The sequence below is a fragment of the Balaenoptera borealis genome, assembly GCF_965194805.1.
Source record: "Balaenoptera borealis genome assembly, chromosome: 7".
Lineage (NCBI taxonomy): Eukaryota > Metazoa > Chordata > Mammalia > Artiodactyla > Balaenopteridae > Balaenoptera > Balaenoptera borealis.
Genome location: NC_138864.1, coordinates 118001090 through 118021690, shown reverse-complemented (window position 1 = coordinate 118021690; position 20601 = coordinate 118001090). Strand labels below are relative to the sequence as shown.

Here is a 20601-nt window from a genome sequence, read left to right as displayed (position 1 = left end):
TCTTTTTTTTTTTTTACATTCCATACCTTGGTTAATCCCTACACAGTCCACTTCTGTCTTCTTTTATCTCCTTAAAGAACCAGAATACCACAGTCTATATTTCCAACTATATTATCTCTACATAAGTCTATATTTTGGGTGGACTTTTCTGGTCCCGTAGTTTAAGCCTTTATACACTGAGTTCTGCAGAACCTATATCCCTAGCCCAGCTCTATTTACGTCTGTATATACAATTGCCTACTTCCAGTTTTTATCGCATTATCCAATAAACAATTCAAACCCTACTATCCCAAATGGGAATTGCTACTGATAACATGGTCCCATTTTATTTGAAGTTGTGGCTTTGTAAGGAACCAAAATCATACAGAGACCATTGAAAAATTATATTGATGGCCTATCTGCTGATGACAACTGAATATTTCTCTCAAGTTTCAGCTCCCTTTCTTGAGCAACAGCTTATAAGACACTTCTTTACTTACATCCATGAAACCGGAAACTCGACCTGTTCAGAAACTCCATCCTGTCAACTCTCTCAAAATTGTTCTATTGGATAAAATTAATATCCGTTGACTATATTTTCTCTTCTATAATTTTTTGCAAAGTATGACCTACTTTAATATGAATGTCCTACTCACAATCAGATGCATTTGGTGAAGCTCAAATTCTCTTAGCTTTCTCTGATCCAACCGGACAGAACTGGCTTGTCTTCCCCAGAGCCCCCAAAGAACTTCTGATTATAGTATTATATGGTATTATGTGGTGATATGATATATGCTATTACAGTGTATTATATTCAAATCCATTATAATTACTTTCTTACTAGTCTGTTAGCTCCTTAGATAAATTATCTGTTTTCTATTCAATTTTTTACCCTTTGTATTTGGAAAGGTAGCGGGACTTAGGAAAATGTCAAGAAAAAATACAGCTAAGTGTACAAGGAGTGATGAAAAACCAGATGCCCGAGGAGCAAAGTGTATCCTCTGGGTCTATTCTCGTGAGTTTTTTTTTTTTTTTTTTTAATGTATTTATTTTATTTATTTATTTTTGGCTGTGTTGGGTCTTCATTGCTGCACTCAGGCTTTCTCTAGTTGCGGCGAGCAGGGGCTACTCTTCGTTGAGGTGTGCAGGCTTCTCATTGCGGTGACTTCTCTTGTTGTGGAGCACGGGCTCTAGGTGCGTGGGCTTCAGTAGTTGTGGCACATGGGCTCAGTAGTTGTGGCTCACGGGCTCTACAGCGCAGGCTCAGTAGTTGTGGCGCAGGGCTTAGTTGCTCCGCGGCATGTGGGATCTTCCCGGACCAGGGCTTGAACCCGTGTCCCCTGCACTGGCAGGCGGATTCTTAACCACTGGGCCACCAGGGAAGCCCCTCTCGTGAGTTCTTGATTAAGAATTCTGGGAGTGCAAGGAAGGGACGTTGTTAATAATTTTAGAGAAAGGCTATGTTGGGAGCTGCAGGGCTGGAGCGGGTTTGTGCACAGGTGTGGTGTGGCTGTGCTCCACTGTGACGCTACCAGCACAGAGGTACAAGGCTGTTTGGTTGGTGTGAGCCGCCTTCACAGTGAGAGGAAACAGCCCCTTCTCCTCTCGAGAGACATTGTAGCCTTCAGATATGTCTCCTCTCTGAACATCCTTTTCAACCGGAGAGTAGTAAATCAGCCTCAGACCCTGCCCTGCATCCTGCCGGTACCAGTACATGGCGTTGTAGCTCAGATCCTGTTTACACTCCAGGGTCACATCCCGTCCAGCCTCAGCGAGCAGGAATCTCATCTGGTAGATTTCAGCATCCATGGGTCCTGTGGGGTAAAGACACAAACGTGCAGAAGGGAGCCTGACACTATCGTGAGAAGAGGGTGCTGGAGTGCGGATCTGCACCTACAGGATCAGATTTTACTGTCTGGGTGTTGGGCTCACCTGCTCCCAGAAGACAAAGGGCCACGTAGCAGAAGGTCCAGCTACCCATGGCAAGGACTAGGTATTTGTAAAGCTCCAGACACAGACTCTGAGAGAGGCCAAGGGAAGGGGCTGGGATCTAGAGCTCCCCCTGGCTCAATATGCAGAATTGGTCATTGCTATAAGGTGACTGACGGTCACGGCTGATTTTGCACATGGGAAACTAAGGCTAAGAGAGATCAAGACACTTGCATCTTCTCTTCTGCCTAACAGAGCTCTTTATATCCCTTCTAAATGGACAAGTGCCCACATGATGAAGATACTGAATCCTCCATTTCCTGGTCAAAGTCACACTCAGAATGCCAAGTGCCTGTGCACTCATTGTGATGAAAACTAGGAAAGGAAATGCCTACAATTTTCAGAGTCTATTGCCTGTCTATCAACTGCTCTGTTTACCACCAAACTGCCAACACAAGAAGAGGTTCAAATGTTGTTTTATAAAATAGAGCCAATTCTCTCTGTCCTCTGTATTTATTACAATTGGTACAGTAGAGATGGTATAGAGGCTACTCCAGCAATTTTAGCAATAACAAAGGGCCCTAAACCCACCCTCCCCCTATGGAGGTGGATTAGAGCAGGGATTTGGGAGACAGCCTCAGCTTGAGTTCTGGCCCTGCCAAGTAGCAGCTGTGTAACCCTGGGCAAATCTCTTAACCTCCCTTTGATTTGGTTTTCTCATCTGTAAAATGGGTATAATGAGTATCTACTTCAAAAGTTATTGTGAATATTATATAAATATAGAATTCAGAACAGTTCTTAACACAGAAAAAGCACAATATTTGTGTTTGCTATTATTACTTTCTGGACCTGTTATTTAATCCAGAGGATTTAGGAAGTTAACACTATGTCAAGGGAATTCAGATATTTACTGACATAGGATTGTGCAAGCTAAAAAAATTATCATTCCCCAGCACTGAACTGAAACTTATACAATGAGTTGTGATGTTCATTGCATAACATCGTTTCTTCTCAAGAATCTTAGATAAATAAAAATACAATCATAGATTATTTCTCATCACCTGTTGTTATGTTGGTAGAAAAATGTTTTATTTTTATTTCTGGGGTCATCTGTAATAAAAGACACTTTTATGATGAAACTTGGTTGGAGTCTGGTGGCTCAGACACTGTTGCTTCCACTTTCTGGAAGAACGGTGTCTGTGTGAGAGAGAGAGAGAGAGAGAGGAAATGATGTAATGATTGAGAATGAGAATCATTAGAAAGTGCAGCCCTGGGGGAGAACTCTGAGAAAGAATGCTGGCTGACAGGTTGCTTCCAACCATTGGGTGCAGGCTTGAGGCTGTCAATCACATCTGCAAAGTTGAAGATCTCACTCCTCACACATGGACCCCTTTGGTAATTCGGTAAATCCTAAGGACCCATTCTCAGAATAATGTTTTAAACTCATAAAATAGAATACATAGTAATACAAAGGACACCAATTATTTTGAAATGCAGTTATCACAGTATTTTAAATGAAATTTATGATATTAATATATATACATATATTAGTGTATTTATGATATTAATATATACACATCTTTAAAATTCATTTGATAAAATATATCCTGGTGAGTCTGAAAACTGCCATGATTTCCAGTAGTGAGTACTGAGAGTAATGACATAGAGTAATGACATTACTCTATGTAATGTGATATGAAAATACCTGGGACTTTCATATCAACTGTAATCTATATCAAGTGTAATAACATGCAAATAAATTTATGCAAATATGTGCACATACCTGTGATTTCTTTTACTGACTTTGTCACAGGTTCTACTAACATTGCTATGGTTATTTACCCATCATGAACTAAATGCTGTGTTTTTAGTTACAGACTAGTGAAAATACAGATACATTTTTCCCAGTCAAATTCATGGATTACTGAATGCTATCATTGCACCCCTTGGAGGTCCATGGGCCTCAGGTTAGAAATTTCTGCTCTAGAAGAGAATATTCTTTGTGCTGAAATACATGGATGGGAAGCATTAGGAAGTTCATGTATCCTCAGGAAGATTTTGTCTACAGTGCAAGTTCAGATTTGTTAAATGTGTTCTGTTTTTAAATATTAAACCGCTTTTTAGACTGATGTACAAACCTAAGGTATGACAAGAACAGGACTTACTATGATTGTGTTCTAGTCCCGGGGATATGATTCAATTGCTCTATGTATCTTCCTATAGACCATCTTTATTATCAGTTACCTTCATCACCACTGTTGTCCTCATCATCTTTGTTATCATGATGTATGTGTGATTCTTGAGGGGCATTATTGGAATAGAGAATGACAGGGACACAGTGTGGCACAGATAGACTTTCTTGCATGAAACAGTGAGGTTTATTCTCAGAAACCCTGTAACCAGAAAGAATATCCCCTAAATGGAGTAGTAAAAAGATTTACAAAGAATATACTTTAAAATCATCCCTTGCAATAGCATGTGTACTAATTCTGAGACACTTTAGATCCCAGTTCTGTCTTGTTGACAGAATTTTAGACACTTCTAGTGGATTTAAGATCCTTGTTGCATTCGTTGTTAAGTAGTGTCATGTTTCAGAGGTAGCTCAAAGGAGTAAATAATAAAAAAGTTTATGTTGTTACAAACTTTTTCCCATATTGCAAAAGATTTCACAGCCTGCTCCATTTCCATGCCCCTAATGCAGTTATTTCATATCTGGAATGCTTATATATTTCCAAGAGAAACCCTGAAAGGATAAACCAAGAAATTAATAAAAATTGTTACCTAGAAAGGCAATGAAGAAATAGGGTAGAGACGACAAGTTGAAAACAAGAGCAAGAAGAGGCATTTTCATCCGAGTATATGGCTAATCATATTAAAAGCAAGCAATCTAAACGATCCAATCAAAATAAGGAGATTTTCAATCTGGATACTGAAAGCTAAGGAACATTGGATTCATTTGGTAGCAGGACGAGGAGAAAGTTGTAGGACTAGAAACCTGGATGAAAAGGTCCATGGGAAGAACAAGAAGAGAACTCACAGACTGACCCCCAAAGCTGCAACACCCAAATGTTCTCTGTAAGTCATGTGCTTCACTGTCAAATATTCCCCTTACTTATTCTTAACTCAATTGTTTATTTCCATAAGGAAACAGTAAGTCTTCTTATAGTGTACATTGCAGAAGTTTCATAACTTTTTCAATATGTTTGAATCAGTCACTTTTACTTAAAAGCAGAGCAGTACTAACAGTTGGTCACACAGAAAATGAGGCTGGTGTTGTGACCTCAGGTACAGATGCTGGTGAACACTAACTTCTGGAGAAGATATTTTTATATAATATACTGAGGTTGAGACATCAGTTGAGAAATGTAAAGACTAAATGTAAGTGGGCTAATGTGAAGTCTTGGCAGAAAATATTTTAGTCAATAAATTCCTTGTGAGTATTAAAAGGTACATTCATAATACATTTCTTAAAGTAAATTTAGGAAAAACTTAGGAAAAAGTCAACAAAATATATGTAAGACATGTTCAATAAAAAATACAGAGCAGGGCTTCCCTGGCGGCGCAGTGGTTAAGAATCCGCCTGCCAATGCAGGGGACACAGGTTTGAGCCCTTGTCCGGGAAGATTCCACATGCCGTGAAGCAACTAAGCCCGTGCGCCACAACTACTGAGCCTGTGCTCTAGAGCCTGCGAGCCACAACTACTGAGCCCGCATGACACAACTACTGAAGCCCGCGTGCCTAGAGCCCGTGCTCCGCAACAAGAGAAGCCACCGCAATGAGAAGCCTGCACACCTCAACGAAGAGTAGCCCCCACTCGCTGCAACTAAAAGAAAGCCCGCGTGCAGCAACGAGGACCCAACGCAGCCAAAAACAAACAAACAAATAAACAAACAAACAAATAAATAAAAAATACAGAGCAATGCTGAGACAATTTAAAGACCTCAATAAAATAGCATGGGGGGATTTTGGGGGGAGGGGAAAATATTCTGTATCTTGACCACCATGCTGGTTACATGGGTCTAAAACTTTATCAAATGTATTGAAATATATGCTTAAAATGGGTGCACTCTATTGTGAGTATGTTATGCCTAAAAATTCCTTTTAAAACTTGTGTAATTCTAGTATTCAGGACTGAGAGAGTTGCTGAGTTTCTTGCTAAGTTGCTCTGGCAGGGACAGCTGTGAGAAGCGGCCGTGAACCCCTAAGGACTCTCTGGGTCTGGATCAATGAAATTTGCTGAGCCAGGTGATCAGGGGCCCCACGAAAGACAGGTGACTTGCTGATTATCCTTAACCCTGAAGGCACAGCTTTGCCAGGTGAAAAGCATAGAACTAGATTTTAAAATATTGTTAGAAACCCATCAAGCTTATATCCTGTGTCTTTCCTTTGCCAGATACCCTGCAAACGGGGGAATCTGAGCCCTCTTTACAGCTGCCTTCCCCTTCCTTCTGTTTATGTTTCCACCAGCTGTTTTAAACATCCCTTTCTGCTCACCCAGAGTTACCATTTACAGATTTTTCCTTCTGGTTCATGCTCTTTCAAGGTGGGTTTCCGTTAGTTCCTACCCTCCTAATATACCACTTATTTCCTGAGCTGGGTCCGTGATGAGTTTGTGTTCTAAGGAGAGCTAACGTGCAGCACTGTGGATTAGCTGCTGGCACAGAAATACAGTGCTGAGTCCCCTGCCTCAGTGGACTTGACTTCCAGGCTGCAGGGTGAGTTTTGGGGGCAGTGAGCTGAAAATCGCTGTTTGAACACATCTGTATCATCCACAATGTTTTCGTTCTGTAAGTAAACCAAAAACTCAAACCCTTCTTCTAGCTTCTTACGATACCAGTAAACACGAGTATGTCCTTTTCTGGGGACACAATGCATCTTTGCTTTCTGTTCTTTTCCTTTGACCAGATGTCCAGGACTCTGGGTGACCTCAGTGTCCATGCAGCCTGTGAGGAAAGACACAGAAAGTTCAGAAAAAGCTCAGGAAGGAGCCTGGATTTGCAGCCACAGGAGAAAGTTCTGAGACTGGAATCCAGCAACTTCGCAACATGACCTTACCTGCTCCCCAGAGAAAAAGGGCCACACAGCACAGCAGGCTGAGGCACATGGTTGGCTCAGGGGAAAAGCAGGGCAGGTGGCTTTTTCTCTAAGGCTCCTCATCCCCCATCAGCAACCTCTTTGTGACGTGGTCGCTTCCCACGGTCATCATGGTCCCCATGTACCTGAGACTCTAACATCACATAGGCTGGGAGGGCAGGGAAAGCTGGTGAAACAACTAGGGTGAATTTCAAACTGTTTTTATTCTCTTTTTCCTGATTCTGCTCTTTCATTATTTAAATAAAATCACACATCATTAATTTATTTGCTTTTTATATTTGTCAGTTTGTCTCCTCCCCTCCTCCCTTCACCCTCAGGCAATGAACAGTACAGCTGGCTGTATGTCAGTCATAGCTTCCACTGCACTTACAAAATCATATAGCAACGACTTAAGTTAAAAAATTAAATGTTGAACTATACAAAACAATATTTACGTTGATGATGCAATGCATCTGAGGAAACACAAAAAGGAATGATCTTGCCTGAACCAATCAGCTTAGGAGTTAGATTATCACTAAAGATTAATTCCCTGTGTTATTTTTCTAGATTTTTATTATTCTTTTTCCACCTCATCCAGGTAACCATAACCTTGAAGTTTATACTTTTATTCACTTGCTTTCCATTACTGTTTTTAGAACTTATGTAAGAATCTGTAATTTATATATTATTTAATGTTGTATGTATTTGAAATTTATGTAAGGGGGATAATTCTGTTCATATTTTTTTCTGGGACATGTTCTTTTTTTATTCAACATTATGTCTATGATATTAATTCATGTTGTTGCATACAATTTTAGATAATTCAATTTCACTAATATGTAGGATTCCATTCTATTTGTCAGAATTTATTATCCATTGTGGAATTAATGCACACTGGTATGTTATTTTCCCTAGATTTTGCTACTGCAAATAGGACTGCATTCTTATATATTTATATAAATATATCTTATATATATATTTAAGATATATTTCTTTACATAATTAGGTGAAAGATTTTCTCTATACCTGGTAATGTAGAGATCAAGCATTAGGGTCACCATGTCAACCTAACATAATAAAACAAAATGCTTTCTAAACTATTTAACTCAAGTAAATATTCATGAGTGTTTTCAAATGTTCTACATCTAGGACTCAATAGGCATGTAATATTTCTTGAATTTTGCCAGTCTAATAGGTTAAAATGGTATCACACTGTAGTTCACATTTTTATGATTGCTAAGGAGGCGGAACATAATGTTTGTATTTATAGGCCACTAGTGTTTTCTGTACACTGCCTTTTCCTTAAATTTCTTTTTGGTTGATTAGCTGTTACTTATTTGTAACAGTTCGTTATATAGTCTGCGTACAAACTTCTTCATTTATTTGTGTTGTTAATATCTTTTCAATTTGTGACTTGTGTTTCAGTCTTTGTAATACTTTTTTGTTGATATTCCTTTTTTAGGAGAGTCTATCATTCTTCTTTGCGAGGGTATGCATTCTTTAATTCTTTATAAGCAATGCTCCTATAGCCCAAGTTCATAAAGATATACTCCTATATTATTTACCAGACAGTTAACATTTTGAATGTTACATTTAAGCATTTAATACTTTTAGAATTTATTTTTCCTCGTGCTGTGTGAAAGAGTTTAAGTTATTCTTTCTTTCTGTGGACAGCAACTTGTCCCAGAAGACCTTATTATATATTGCATTTTTTCTCTACATACATGCAGTGATGGCTCTGTCATATAAAAAGTGCCTATATATGCACGGGCCTATTTTTAATCTATTATTTTCCATTTGTCTATTAATTTTTACCTTTTTCATTATTCACTTCACTTTGTAATTCAATATTATCTTTCCTATTCTCTCCTTTTCCAATTAAATTTCAGCTTAATTTTGTCAAATTTCATGAAAATATCTTCTGTGATTTTGCTTGGTGATGCGTTGAATACATGGATGATAGTGCAGAAATTGGAATGCTTTTAGTATTGGTTTCACTTATTCATGATCATGGTATATGTCTTCACTTATTTCAGATTTTTAAAATGCTTTCCTCTAAAATTTAATAATTTTCTGAATTAAAGTCTCATTTACCTAATAGATTTGTTTTTATGTATTTTTTGTTATGTTAGTATTCGTAAATGGTCTCTCTCTTTAAAAAATATATTTTTAACAGTTGCTCATATATGGAAATAAACTGACTTTTTATACTTATGTTAAATTCAGTAAACTTATTAAATTTGTTGTTATTAATAATGCAATGCTTCTTTAGATTCCTTTGGTTCTTCTTCTAAATTTGCCATCTGTCTTTAATCACTTTTTTTCCTCTTTTTCTCATTCCCACCGTTTTTTCTTGTTCTACTGGCTAGAAATTCAACACAATCTTGATTAGAAATGATGGTGGCATTCATTTATTTATCAATTATGTTTGGGACAACTACAGGTACTGGATATGTGGTACAAGCTATGGGGGTTACAAAGTGGAAGATTAAATCCTCCTATTAAAGGAGTTATTGGCATGCCAGCATATCTGCAAATCATTCTTTCAACTGTTACTGGACCAGGTTCATCTTGGCTGATGCACAGGAAGCCAAACTGCTGAGATGCCCAGGTTTGCAGCTGAGAAGAGGTTTGTTTACAAGGCAGCCAAGCAAGGAGATGGGAGAACAGATCTCAAATCCCCTCTCTGAAGCCAAGGGGCTCAGGGCACGTATGTGATAAAGAAGCAGGGTTGTCTCAGGTGTGAGGACCTTGGGGCTCATGGGAAAAGGTGATTGGAAAAAAGTGTGTTAATTGTCGTCCTGCACAGGGGTAACTAAGCTACCAGCCTCTGTAGGTTCATAAATGAAAGCTCTTAGCATGATCTGCGGGTGAAGTTTTTGGCCCTGATGTCAAAAGTTACCAAGCAGCAACGTGCTCACTCCCGGTTGGAGGGTCTCTGGTTCTATCCAGTCTTAACCAGCTCAGCTCGGACCAGACACAGCTGACTCTGGGCTCAGCTGAATTGCAGGCAGCTGACTCCAGACCCTGGAGAATAAGTGGGACAAAACATCTCCTGTTTAGGCTTAGGTGCCCCTTGGAGGCCATGCAAGTCTTGAAACAATCTTGATTAGTGAAGGCAGGTGAACTGGATTTGACTAATCATTACCCACGGTTCCACAACCTCTACCTAAAGGTATCTACCTGAGTTCCCTGAAGCATCAAACAACTTCTCAGATGAAGGAGGTCTGTGCTGTTCTCTAGGCTCAGAGGTGTTTTACAGAAAGACCCACATCACCCCCTGGTGGTCAAAGTTGCAAATCTTCTTTCCACTTGGTCCTTCTAATCCATGGTGTGGCAGTTCTCTCAGTCCTCCCCATCTATGGTCTCTTGTGTCTAATCAAGTACCAAGTCCTTTGATTTTATTTCCTGTGTTTTAAATCTCTCATTTCCCAGTATTTTTTCACCACTACCATCATCATCGTAGCTACACTGTCGCCTGCGCCACTGCATTTATAACTCTTTTCTCAGCCACTGCTTTTTGCACACTGTCCATTGTTGTTTCACACTGTAGCCAGGATGATTTAAAAAACACACGTGCATGCACACACACACTCATAAGCTCAACAGTGAACACTAACGTGATTGCTACAGAAGTCAAATACTTAAAACCTCAATGGCAGGGCAAGGGGCATCTGAGAACACCCTGTACTTTCTGCTCCAATTTGCTGTGAACCTAAAACCATTATTAAACATTAAGGCTAAAAAAGCTCAGTGACTCCTATTAAATCGTGTGTTAAGCTCCATATCATATACCTTGATTTATAAGGTCATGGAGGGTCTGATGGATGATGTCTGCCTACCCGTTTCCTGTCTCACCTGTGTTCACTCCCTTCCTCACCCTGCTCCTGTCACATTACTACATCTTGTCATTCATTAAACACACCAGTTCTTTCCTGCCTGAACAGTTTTTCACGGGACCTTCTATCCATGCTTATCGGTTCTTTATCCCCGGTCCCACTTAATGAACTCTAGCTCGTCTTTAGGATGTCATCGTAGACATGACATTCTCTAAGGAAACTGCTCTGTGACTCCCTTAGGTCTCCCTGGGTCATAAAAAGGAGCAACTGGGTTCATATAATACCCTGCCCGTGCACTGAGATAAGGGCCGAGACACCAGATCCCAACAGATATTATTTTTCCCATGAGTTTGAAACTTTAACAGAGCCACAGAGACAGAAGGTAGTGGTTGCTGAGGCCGTTTATGCCTGTCATTTAGAAAGAAGACTTAGGAGCTCCTATGCCTTAAGGACATGGGAAGAGGGGTTCCTTCTCACTAAACTGCAGTTGATTCTCACGTCCCTCTGAGCTCAACCAGCATCCATCAAACCAACTCCCTTTAATACGTAAGTTACTGTTTTAAGCAGAACTTGTTAGAGTTTTGTTCCTTTTATCCGTTTTTCACAGCTTTATTGAAGTATAATTGAGGCACCAAAAACTGTATATATTTAATGTATACAGTTTAATGAGTTTGGAGATAGCATACACCCATGAAACCATCACTAAAATCAAAGTAATAGACATATCTATCACCTCCAAAAGTTTCCTTGTGTCCCTTTGTTTCAATTTATTATCTTTTCTGGTAAGAACACTTCACGTGAGATCTACTCTCTTAAACTGTTAAGTGCATAATACGCTATTGTTAACATTGTTAATATAGGCACAATGTCAGATGTAGTATGTCCTAGAGCAGATCTCTAGAATTAATCTTGCATAACTGAAATTTTATATCAATTTAATATCTCTCCATTTCCCCCTTCCAATTGACCTTGGCAGCCACCAAATGGCAAAATTTCATTCTTTTTTTATGGCTGTGTAGTATTCCGTTGTATGTATATACCACATCTTCTTATATCCATTCATCTATTGATGGACATTTAGGTTGCTTCCATATCTTAGGTATTGTAAATTGTGCTGCTATGAACATGGGGGTTCATGTATCTTTTCAAAGTAGTGTTTTCATTTTCTTCAGATATGTACCCAGAAGTGGGTTTGCTGGATCATGTGGAACCTCTATTTTTAGTATTTTGAGGAACCTCCTTACTGTTTTCCACAGAGGCTGCACCAATTCACATTCCCAGCAAAAAGGTACTAGGGTTCTCTTTTCTCCACATCCTTGCCAACATATGTTATTTGTGGTCTTTTTTATGATAGCCATTCTGACAATTGTGAGGTGATATCCCATTGTGGGTTTTGATTTCCATTTCTCTGATGAGTAATGATGAGCATCTCTTACATGCCCGTTGGCATCTGTATGTCTTTTATGGAAAATTGTCTCTTCAGTCTTCTGCTCGTTTTTTAATTGGGTTGTTGTGTTTTTCATATTGAGTTGCTTGAACTGTTTAGATATATTGGATAGTAACGCTTTATTGGTTATATAGCTTGCAAATATTTTCTCCCATTCAGCAGGTTGTCTTTTTGTTTGATCAGTGGTTTCCTTTGCTGTTCAAAGCTTTTAAGCTTTGTTGAGCTTTGTTATTCAGTTGAGACATCAGTTGAGAAGTGTAAAGACTAAAATGAAGTAGGCTAATGTGAAGTCTTGGCAAAAAACATTTTAATACATAAATTCCTTATGAGTATTAAAAAGTGCATTCATAATACATTTCTTAAAATAATTTTAGGAAAAACTAAGGAAAACTTCAACAAAATATGTGCAGGACATGTTCGATAAAAAAAATACAAAGCCATGCTGAGAGAAGTTAAAAAGAGCTCAGGGGGGCTTCCCTGGTGGCGCAGTGGTTGAGAATCCGCCTGCTAATGCAGGGGACACGGGTTCGAGCCCTGGTCTGGGAGGATCCCACATGCCGCGGAGCAACTAAGCCTGTGAGCCACAACTACTGAGCTTGCGCGTCTGGAACCTGTGCTCTGCAACAAGAGAGGCCGCGATAGTGAGAGGCCCGCGCACCGCGATGAAGAGTGGCCCCCGCTTGCTGCAACTAGAGAAAGCCCTCACACAGAAACGAAGACCCAACACAGCCAAAAATAAATAAATAAATAAATAAATAAATAAAATTAAAAAAAAAGAAAAAAGAGCTCAGTAAAGTAGCATGTGGGGATGTTTGGGGAGGGGGAGATATTCTGTGTCTTGATTGTCATGTGGTTACGTGGGTGTAAAAACTTGTCAAAGTGTTTTGAAATATATACTTAAAATGGGTGCAGTTTATTGTGGGTATGTGATGCCTCAAAATTGCTTTAAAAACTTTCATGATAATAAGTGGTGCTGGGAAACCTGGACAGCTACATGTAAAAGAATGAAATTAGGACACTCCCTAACACCATACACAAAAGTAAACTCAAAATGGATTCGAGACCTAAATGTAAGGCCAGACACTATCAAACTCTTAGAGGAAAACATAGGTAGAACACTCTATGACATAAATCACAGCAAGATCCTTTTTGACCCACCTCCTAGAGAAATGGAAATAAAAACAAAAATAAACAAATGAGACCTAATGAAACTTAAAAGCTTTTGCACAGCAAAGGAAACCATAAACAAGACCAAAAGACAACCCTCAGAATGGGAGAAAATATTTGCAAATGAAGCAACTGACAAAGGATTAATCTCCAAAATTTACAAGCAGCTCATGCAGCTCAATATCAAGAAAACAAACAACCCAATCCAAAAATGGGCAGAAGACCTAAATAGACATTTCTCCAAAGAAGATATACAGATTGCCAACAAACACATGAAAGGATGCACAACATCACTAATCATTAGAGAAATGCAAATGAAAACTACAATGAGGTATCACCTCACACCGGTCAGAATGGCCATCATCAAAAAATCTACAAACAATAAATGCTGGAGAGGGTGTGGAGAAAAGGGAACCCTCTTGCACTGTTGGTGGCAATGTAAATTGATATAGCCACTATGGAGAACAGTATGGAGGTTCCTTAAAAAACTAAAAATAGAATTACCATACGACCCAGCAATCCCACTACTGGGCATATACTCTGAGAAAACCATAATTCAAAAAGAGTCATGTACCACAATGTTCATTGCAGCTCTATTTACAATAGCGAGGACATGGAAGCAACCTAAGTGTCCATCGACAGATGAATGGATAAAGAAGATGTGGCACATATATACAATGGAATATTACTCAGCCATAAAAAGAAACAAAATTGAGTTATTTGTAGTGAGGTGGGTGGACTTAGAGTTTGTCATACAGAGTGAAGTAAGTCAGAAAGAGAAAAACAAATACCACATGCTAACACATATGTATGGAATCTAAAAAAAAAAAAAAAAAACGGTTCTGAAGAACCTAGGGGCAGGGCAGGAATAAAGATGCAGACATAGAGAATGGACTTGAGGACACGGGGAAGGGGAAGGGGAAGCTGGGACGAAGTGAGAGAGTGGCATGGACATATATACACTACTAAATGTAAAATAGATAGCTAGTGGGAAGCAGCCGCATAGCACAGGGAGATCAGCTCGGTGCTTTGTGTCCACCTAGAGGGTTGTGATAGAGAGGGTGGGAGGGAGACGCAAGAGGGAGGAGATATGGGGATATATGTATATGTATAGTTGATTCACTTTTTTATACAGTAGAAACTAACACACCACTGTAAAGCAATTATACTCCAGTCAAGACGTTTAAAAAAAACCAGTCCAACAGTTCATGAACTGTTTTCAAATGTTAAACACGTAGGACTCAATTGGCACTTAGTTTTTTTTTTTTTTTTTTTAATAAATTTATTTATTTATTTATTTTTGGCTGTGTTGGGTCTTTGTTTCTGTGTGAGGGCTTTCTCCAGTTGCGGCGAGCGGGGGCCACTCTTCATCGTGGTGCACGGGCCTCTCACTGTCGCGGCCTCTTTTGTTGCAGAGCACAGGCTCCAGACGTGCAAGCTCAGTAGTTGTGGCGCACGGGCTTAGTTGCTCCACGGCATGTGGGATCTTCCCAGACCAGGGCTCGAACCCGTGTCGCCTGCATTGGCAGGCGGATTCTTAACCACTGCGCCACCAGGGAAGCCCGGCACTTAGTATTTTAATTTTGCCAGTGTATTAGGTTAAAACGGTATCTCACTGTAGTTTTAGTTTGCAGTTTTAGGATTGCTAAAGGGATTGATATTTTGTATATTTATAGGCCACTAGTGCTTTTCTGTACACTGGTTGATTAGCTATCATTTATTTGTAACAGTTCTTTATATATTCTGGACACCAAACTTTGTCATTTATATATCTTGCTAGTATCTTTTCAATTTGTTGCTTGTGTTTTTACTCTTTGTAATTGTTTTTGTTGATATTCCTAATTTAGTAGAGTCTATCATTCTTTTTTGGGAGGATATGCATTCTTTAATTCTTTATAAGCAATGTTGCCATAGCTCAAGTTCATAAAAATGTACTACCATATTATTTACAAAATAGTTAATAATTTAAATGTTGCATTTAAGCGTTTAATCCTTTTAGAATTTATTTTTGCGTATGCTGTGAGAAAGAGTTTAATTTTTCCTTCTGTGGATACCACTTGTCCCAGAAGAACTTGTTGTATAGTGCATTATTCCCCTACATACCTGCAATGATAGCTCTACCATATATTAATTGCCTATATATGCATGGTGCTATTTTAAACCTATGATTTTTCATTTGTCCATTCATTTATGCCTTTTTAATTATCCTAAAATAATTAAAATATTATTGATAATAATTAAAATAATTGATAATAGTTAAAATAATTTGATGATTAGACGGGGAATTCACGTCACTTTGTACTTCTTTAATATTATCTTGAGTATTCTTTCCTCTTTCTCCACTTCAATTTCTGATTACTTTTGTCAAATTTCATGAAAATATCTTTTGTGATTTTGCTTAGTGCTGCATTGAATACATGGATGATAGTGCAGAAATTGGAATGCTTTTAGTATTAGTTTCACTTATTCATGATAATGGCATATAACTTCACTTATTTCATATTTAAAATGCCTTCCTCTGAAATTGAATAAGTTTCTTAATTGCTTATCTTCTAATAGATTTGCGGTTTTTTTGTATTTTATATATTATGTTACTATTTGTAAATGATCTCTCTTTAAAAATCTATTTTTCAACTGTTTGTTGCTAGTATATGGAAATAAACTGACTTTATTTTAATTTTAGTTAACTTACTAAATGTTGTTATAAGTAATGCAATGCTTCTTTAGATTCCTTTGTGTCTTCTAAACTTGTCATCTCTCTATAATCACTTTTTTCCCCTTCTTTTCTCATCCTCACCCTTTTTTCTTGTTCTACTGGCTGGGAATTCAGCACAAAGTGGAATAGAAATGGTGGCGGCATTCATTTACTTACTTACCAATTACGTATGACTAGGACAACTATAGGTACTGGATATGTGGTACGTGCTATGGTCGTTACAAAGTGGACGATTAGATCCTATTTTAAGGACGTATTAGCATCCCAGGATATCTGCAAATCATTCTCCCAACTGTTACTGAACGAGGTTCATTTTGCCCTAAGCACAGGGAGCCAAAATGTTGAGACTCTGATGTTTGCAACAAAGAAAGGGTTTATTCTCAAGGCAGCCAAGCAAGAGGATGGCAGAAAAGACCTCAAATCCACCTCCCAAAAGGCAAGGGGCACTGGGTATTTATAGGGTCATGAATGAAGAAGCAGGATGGTCTGACGTATGGGGAGCACGGGGCACTCGGGAAGCTTGGGGAAAGGTTATTGGAAAAAGGTGCATGAATCATCTTTCTGCACAGGTGTAACTAAGCTAAAGCCTCTGCATGTTCATAACAGAAGTGCTTAGCAGGATCTGAGCATGGAGTCTTTTGTCCTCTGAGGTCAAAATGTCACCAAGCAGACGCTTGTGCATGCCTAGAAGGAGGGTCGCTGCTTCTAACCAGTCTTAACCAGTTCAGCTCAAACTAGACACAGCTGACTCTGGGCTCAGCTGAACTACGTGAAGTTTCCTGGAAAATAACTCAGGCAAACATCTTATTTAGGCTACGTGCCCCTTGGAGGCAAGTCTTAAAACAGCCTTGATTAGTGAAGGCAGGTGCAATGGATTTGACTAATCATTACCCACGGTTCCAAACCACTACCTAAAGGATCTCACCTGAGTTCCCTGAAGTATCTAACAAGTCTTCTCAGATGAAGGAAGGTCTGTGCCTGCCCTTTATGGTCAGATGTGTTTTACAGAAAGACCCACATCACCCCCTAGTGGTCAAAGGGGCACATTTCTCACATGCCCTCTGGTCTCTCAGCGCCTTCACCCCCCTGCGTGGTGAGCGGGGAGTTGCTGGTTCCACACTGCGCATCCAGGTCCCCCAAGTATCAGAGCAGAACTAGGAAACACGTGGCCATCGATGCGGCGACCTGCTGGGGTACTGCAGAGATCTACTAGTATTTAGTTATGCAAGTAGTCACTAATCCCATTGATTGGTATTATTGATCAGGATCAACCTCTTGCAGCCACATTCAAGGTGAGTGGGCTCCTGAGATCTCTGTCCTAAGTTCTCTGCTCTTTTGTTTGTATATTCTATCATCAAGGGATCATATACACTTTCATTCTTCCAATTACGGAAATTGTCCTGAATTTTCACCTTCATCCAGGTCCTTTTTTTTGAGTCCCTGACTTGTACATACAACTGCTTTCTGCATATTTCTGGTCAGATTTCTGTCTCAAAGTCACCCCCAGTGTGAAGTGAACCATGATCTTCTTTCCACTGGGTCCTCCTAACCATCTGGCTGGTGGTCACAACCATCCTCCCTATATATTGCCTCTTGTGTCTAATCAATTACCCCATCCCTCGATTTTATTTCCTGATTATGTTTTAAATCTCTCGTTTCCCCATATTTTAGCACCACCATCATTGTCCTAGCTTCATTATTGCCTGGCTGGGCAATGGCATTGGCTGACTCTATTCTCTGCTTCATCCTTTCCACACTGCCCATTGTTGTTTCACACTGTAGCCAGAATAATTAAAAACAAAACAAAACAGTGCACACACACACACAGCAAGAACAGCAAAAAACAATTACAAAAGTCAAATACTTAACAATACTTAACAATTACAGAAGTCAAATACTTAAAACCTCAATGGCAGGGCAAGGAGTATATGAGAACTCTCTGTATCTTCTGCTCAGTTTTTCTGTGAACCTAAAACTGTTCTAAAAAATTGTCTATAAAAAAACCTCAATGGCTCCTACTAAATTTTATGTTAAATTCCACATCATATATGTTGAGGTTCCTCAATAATAACTTAGACTAAAATCTTTCTAAGGATATATTCAAACATCTTTTGCCCCCTGTGTAATGAGGAGAAAGTAATGTTTCTGGTAAAAGGACATACAAATCTTGATGTAAAGCATATAAGAATAATTTTTAGTGTTTTCGCTCATACCTTTCCCAAAGGGAGGATAATTTGATCGTCACCAGCAGTCAATTAGTCCGTTTTTGTTAGAAAAACAAAAGAATCTTAACTGATTTTTAAAAAATGGAACCAGAGAGAGAATTATAGATTAAAAAAACAGTAAGATATTTAGAGACTATTTGAAATTGACTCTTGATCACTCAAAAGTGTCCAATTGCTTTGCTTTCCGTGTTGCAGAATGGAAACACAGGGAAGCAGCCAATCAAATGATCACCTTCAGACACCTAATGCATATTATATACTGCAGCAATTGTGTTGAGAGTCTTGTAAACCAGTTCCAGAAATTATTTTTGTGAGACGTTGAATTTCAATGCCAGTTGACTCACAACCTTGCCAATCTCTTATGTGTAAAGTAGGGTATTGAGTAAGAAATGGACATTCAGAATGGTGATATCCAAGGATATGGAAGTCTTAAAGGCTCTTGACTCCCTCAAAGCCTCTGAAATTCTCCCCATGGCCTCTCTATTACTGGAGAACACTGTGCCTCTGTTGTGTGTGTGTGTGTGTGTGTGTGTGCATGTGTGTGTGTTGGGGAGGGGGAGATAAGAGTCTATCTCTTACTCCATCCATCACTGGCTCTCAGAGGCTAACTTGGATTCAAATACAACAGAGCCCAGAGAGTAGAATATAGACTCAGAGCACGAAGACGAAGCATTACACTTAAAAAACTTCCCACTTGTATCATGAAAAATTTGGAGGTAATGTAAGATTTTATTTTCATGGTCCTATTTCAAGGAGGACAGTACACAAATTTGGACTGGATTATATTCAGTACTACTATAATAGTAGTAGTACTACTACTATTATATTCAGTATACCATACTCCCCTAAAATAACACATGTGAACAGCAGGCTGACTCTGATAGTCAGCTGGATTGGAAAAGGTAAGTTCGGATGCAGCACCCATCCATGCTGACACTGGAATATGATCCTCTTATGTTTAATGTAGAGGAAGGAAATAAATGACAGCTTGAGGTAGAGATGTTATCACTTTCTAACTATGTTTCATGCCAGAGCCTAAAATGTTCTTATCTTTTGCTTGCTGTTGGTGAAGGAAGCAGTGAGATATTTAAAAAATATTTTACTAGTTCTCTAGGCTGGAAATGCTGACACAGCAGGGGGCTGCTGACCTAAAATAGGTCCCTGGTTTCAGTGGAAATGAACAAAGTCTGAGGGCAGGTGACTGAACTTACGTGGGGTATTTAATCACAGTAACAAATGGACATGGTCATCATGTAGATATAAAGTGGCAGCATGTCCATTGCTGAGTTGGTTCCCATTTTTTCTGTTCAGTCCCACCTGGTCAGGGAAAAGGTCCTATCTTCATGTCTTCATTTTCACACTTGGTGTCTAAGCACCAACTCCCTGGTTTTCATTATATAATGTCCTTCATCCTGCTCTTTCACAAACTGTAATCCCTTCAGTTATTTGTTTTGTTTTTCTCTCCTTTTTGATCTCATAGACATAGGATTTGATTAGTCTTAACCCTTGGCTCATAACACACAGGCATTGCTTATTGATGCATGTTATTTATTTATTTAAAAATATAGTGGGTACTTATGAAACATCTCCCCCACTCATCCAATGATATGCAAGGTAGACCTTGACAATATTTAAATATTTAAACTACGTGGTTTACCCCCATCCCATCTCCTGCCACTCCCCATCCAAGTCCCATATTAAACATCATCCTGAACTTGGGTCATCATCCTTCCTTGCCACTGTGTGTTGGTAAATGTTTGACAACCAGCTCTCTGGAGGAAAATACAACAAGCCCTGATTTGTGGTGTCTGCTGATTACTGTGGCGTAAGCATCCCTGCTATGGCTGATTTCAAGCTATTAGCATGATGTCACTGACGTTAAAGTTGGGAAGGATGTGTACAATGGGCCCTCATGAGTTGGTAAAAGCCAGTTCCAGCAACAGCTGTTTCTTGCTTTACTTTTAATGTAATCTTTTTCTAATATATTTGAAGTTGTGAAAATGATTTTCTTGATTCAGTTGTTTTTAGCTTTATAAAAACTGTGTCATGCTTTACAAAATCTTACCAGGGTTAGTTTCTGTAGTTGGTATTATATTGCTAAGATAACCTATAACATTGCTCATTCCTATAGTGCATTCATTTTGACTGACGTATATAGTTTTCCACCACATGGATATACCACAGTTTATTCATTCACTCTCTTGTCAATGCGTATGTGCCTTGGT

The 20601-nt window shown here is 39.0% G+C and overlaps 1 gene segment (V, D, J or C); it reads right to left on the bottom strand.

Annotated features, from left to right (window-relative positions):
• Window positions 1–1265: 1265 nt before the first annotated feature.
• Window positions 1266–3400, bottom strand: LOC309632615 (T cell receptor beta variable 19-like). The segment is given in 2 exons: window positions 1912–3400; window positions 1266–1793 (listed from the first exon to the last, which is right to left on the bottom strand).
• Window positions 3401–20601: the final 17201 nt, after the last annotated feature.